The sequence below is a fragment of the Lepus europaeus genome, chromosome 9, assembly GCF_033115175.1.
Source record: "Lepus europaeus isolate LE1 chromosome 9, mLepTim1.pri, whole genome shotgun sequence".
Classification (NCBI taxonomy): Eukaryota; Metazoa; Chordata; class Mammalia; order Lagomorpha; family Leporidae; genus Lepus; species Lepus europaeus.
Window position 1 is genome coordinate 48,128,476 of NC_084835.1, and position 3,786 is coordinate 48,132,261.

Below are 3,786 nucleotides of genomic sequence, written 5' to 3' on the forward strand. Positions count from 1 at the left end.
ATCCAAAGTGTCTTACAAGGATTTGGTATCATCCTCTGTATTTTGCACCCAAATGGCTCAGGGAAGACAGCCTGGCTGATTCGTTTATGAAAGACAGAAATTGATTTTGAACGAGAAATCCTGGAAGTGGTGCTTCAGATAAGCTGGAGAGCTTGGCCAAGGAAAGTACCAGGCAAGATTTTCATTTGGGGTAACTGGAAAAGAAAGAGACTGGAAATGAAATGTCCCTGAGTTGCTGGGTTGCCAAGAAGAAAAGTGACTCACCAAGGACAGATTGGTAATCTGAGCCCCTGTCCCTTCTTAAAAAGAGCCGCCTTTCCGGAAGTGGGTCAGACTCAGGAAGAACAAGATGTGGGAACATGGTCAAGTTCCATTCTGAGAATCAGTGATACCAGACTACACTCTCCTGCTATTGCCCTAAAAAGCAAGATAGTGAGTTTCTCCCTGGGCCCTGTGGCAGCTGGACAAGTCTGCTGAGCAACTGAGGCACAATAGACCAGCTACCATGAACTGAAAACCTCTCCCACTGAGCCCTTCCTCCTGTCTGGGAATTGTCTTTTCTTCCCTCTCTTCCTCCTCCACTTTTATGCCTATGTGTTGAAATCTTGCCACAAATACAACCTTCACTGATGAATCTTGTTTTTTTTTTTAAGATTTATTTATTTATTTTGAAAGGTAGAGTTGCAGAGAGAGAGAGAGAGAGAGAGAGAGAGAGAGAGAGATCCTCCATCCATTGGTTGACTCCCCAGTGGCCACAATAGTCTAGGCTGGGCTAACCTATAGCCAGGAGCCAGGAGCTTCCTCTGGGTCTCCCACATGGGTGCAGGGGCCCAAGGACTTGGGCCATCTTCTGCTGATTTCCCAGGTGCATTAGCAGGGAGCTGGATCTGAAGTGGAGCAGCTGGGACTAGAACTGGTGCCCATATGGGATGCCTGCATGGCAGGCGGTGGCTTTATCTGCTATGTCACAGCACCTGCCCCCTTGATGCTCTTAAGTTGGAACTAATTGTCCCTCAAAGCTTTCCTCACACTTTTATCTTGTCAAATCATGTCTAGCACTGGCCTGGCGTGCTTTCTACTGTAGCACTTGGCATAGATGTTGGTCTTCTCCGCTGTTGTATAAGCTCTTTGAGGGCAGAGTTCAAGTCTTATTTTGTTGTCGCTAGGTCATGTCTGAATGCCTTGCCTGAATAAAAGGTCAATAATTTTTTGTGCAGTGGAATTGTACAGTTCCAGCTGCATGCAGATGGAGGACTCTGGGAAGTGGGTAGGAGACATAACTACCTGGGGGAAGGTAGGTGGATACGATGACATAAAAAACAGATCTATGGGGCCAGCGCTGTGGTGTAGCGGGTAAAGCCACCACCTGCAGTGCCGGCATCCCATATGGGCACTGGTTCAAGTCCTGGCTGCTCCACTTTCAATCCAGCTCTCTGCTATGGCCTGGGAAAGCAGTGGAAGATAGCCCACGTCCTTGGGCCCCTGCATCCATGTGGGAGACCCAGAAGAAAATCCTGGCTCCTGGCTTCAGATTGGTCTAGCTCTGGCCATTGTGGCCATTTGGGGAGTAAACCAGAGGATGGAAAACACCTCTCTCTCTCTTTGTCTCTCTCCCTCTCTTCCTCTTCCTCTCTGTAACACTGTCTTTCAAATAAATACACATGTTTTAAAAAAATCAGATCTATGATCACCAGAAAGAAAAGTCAGCTATATTGCTTACTCCTTTTCTCAAGAATGAATGTGTGAAGTGGTCTTGAGTCAGCCATGAGACTTATGGGCACTGCAAAGTGAAGTGGTTGATGATGGAGCCACTGGAAGAGCCGCTGGACCAGGACTCTGAATGCCTGCCTATCTTCTGAAATCGAGAATCCACTGAGTGTCTTGGCACTGCAGTCTCTTTGCCTGTGAACTAGAGATAAAATACTTGCCCTCCTTTTCCTTTGGCTGGTTGTCCAGATGCATGAGGTCACTGTGAAAATAATCTGTCATCTTTTTTTTTAAAGATTTATTTATTTGTTTGAAACTCAGAGTTACAGAGAGAGAGAGAGAGAGAGAGAGAGAGAGAGAGAGAGGTCTCCCATCTGATAGTTCACTCCCCAATTGGCTGCAATGGCTGGAGCTACGCCAAGTCAAAGCTAGGAGCCAGGAGCTTCCTCCTCGTCTCCCACGCAGGTGCAGGGGCCCAAGGACTTGGGCCATTTTCTACTGCTTTCCCAGGCCCCAGCAGAGAGCTGGATCGGAAGTGGAGCAGCCAGGACCAGAACCAGCGCCCATATGGGATGCCGGCACTTCAGGCTAGGGCGTTAACCCACTGCACCACAGCGCCAGCCCCAATAACCTGTCACCTTTAAGGCTCTTCCCTAGGATCCTTGGGGCCAGTATCATTGGCACAGCTGGGAGCTGGTTAGAAATTCAGCATCTCAGACCCCACACGGGACCCACCAAAAATTCTTCAGAACATTTGCATACAGGTGCAGTTTCAGAAGGATGCCTCTGAAGGGCAGTAGTGTGAAAGGTGCAGTCGTGACTAATACGATCCATGTGTGCTGGGGAAAACGAGTCTGGGCTCAGTCCAAGGGGCTCAGTGTTGGAAGGGGAGCCAGGCAGGTGAATGGAAACATGGTTCCTCTTCTGTGCCTATGAATGATGGGCAAACAGATCCCTCCAAAACATGTTCCCTTGGCACCGCCACTTGCTTAGTACTTTGTCCTGTCTCTGTCTCTCATCAGAATCCATGTAAACCTGTTTCTCTTTCTCAAGAACCTTTGCCACATACGAGCTAAGTTGCACAGAATATTGACTCAGTGTAATCGGGGTCAGAGGTAGCTCCCTAGATATTTGCTGTGGGTCATAGATCTTCCTAAGTTGGCACCTTTATCTCCAAGAGTTAAGGAGATGACAGCAAGTTTTTTTAGTGTCAGGCAAGACACCAAGGGGCTCATTAGGCCACCTTATGCTCATTAGGTGACCAAGGCTACCAATGACCACAACTTTGGGTATGTCAGAAACATGGGGCTCTGGCTGGAGTTCAGGGGTCACTTTCATCTTTGGGCAATGAGATACTCGGGCAGAGGCTAGCAAAGATGGGTAACACCAGCCCCTGGTCTGGCCCTGCAAAGACAGCTATAGGTAGGACTTGAAATTCAATAAATCTATAGAGGGCTTATTTTTAAGTTGATAATTTTATATGGCCCCTGATTGAAATTATAAATACCCAGATAGCCCTTGGCAGAAAAAAGCCCCCCCCCCCCCCATAGGGAAAGCTTGGAAATTGTTATGAGAACTACTATATATTAAGCATGTCCTGTGTGCTGGGAACCATACTGGACTGCTTACAGATATTACTCAATGTAATCCACACTTTATAATTATCCTGATTTCCCAAGCACAGAAGCTATGGTAGCAAAACTTGCCTTAGGTCACAGAGCTGGCATACTGTGGAGCTGAGATTCGAACTCACATCGGATTGATGGTAGAACCTCCTATTGGTAAGAATGCTAGAAACAGTTTTCTAAAACTGTATTTATGGAAATCTGATTTTTGGTAGCATAAAAGCAGATTAATGAAATTCAGAGGAACCAGTTAGGGTCCAAGGGAAGTCTTTCCTTTTCTGTCATTTATTTTTGCATGTGATACTATTTCTTACTGGAAGTCAAGATTTTGGATGGAACTAAACTTCTCTTTAAATGTTATCCTTGATTTTTTTAAAAAAATTATTTTATTTACTTGAAAGTCAGAATTACACAGAGAGAGAAGGAGAGGCAGAGAGAGAGGGAGAGGGGTCTT